The sequence below is a fragment of the Suricata suricatta genome, chromosome 12, assembly GCF_006229205.1.
Source record: "Suricata suricatta isolate VVHF042 chromosome 12, meerkat_22Aug2017_6uvM2_HiC, whole genome shotgun sequence".
NCBI classification, from domain to species: domain Eukaryota; kingdom Metazoa; phylum Chordata; class Mammalia; order Carnivora; family Herpestidae; genus Suricata; species Suricata suricatta.
This window is the reverse complement of record NC_043711.1, coordinates 104,890,685-104,890,994: the sequence shown is the minus strand read 5'-3', so window position 1 is coordinate 104,890,994 and position 310 is coordinate 104,890,685.

Sequence of the window (310 nt, the reverse complement as noted above, 5' to 3'; positions counted from 1 at the left end):
AGAAGAACAGGGCGCCAGAGCCCCGAAGCTCCTACCTCCGAGGCGGGGACTCGAACCTATGGTGGTATGGCTGCCTTGCCTGAGGGCGCTCGGTTCCAGGATACCTCAGACCGCAGCATATCTGTCTCTAGGACCCAGGGGAGCCACCCCACGATCCCCGCCCGCGAACTTCGCGGCCCGCCATGCGGGCCAATGAACAAGCACAACAGCGATTCATTTGCATGCGGGTCCGCCTGGGCCAATGGGCGGCGTGCGCTTGCGCGTGCGCGCAGGCGGGGCGGCAGCGGCGGGCGGCCGGCGGGCTCAGTCG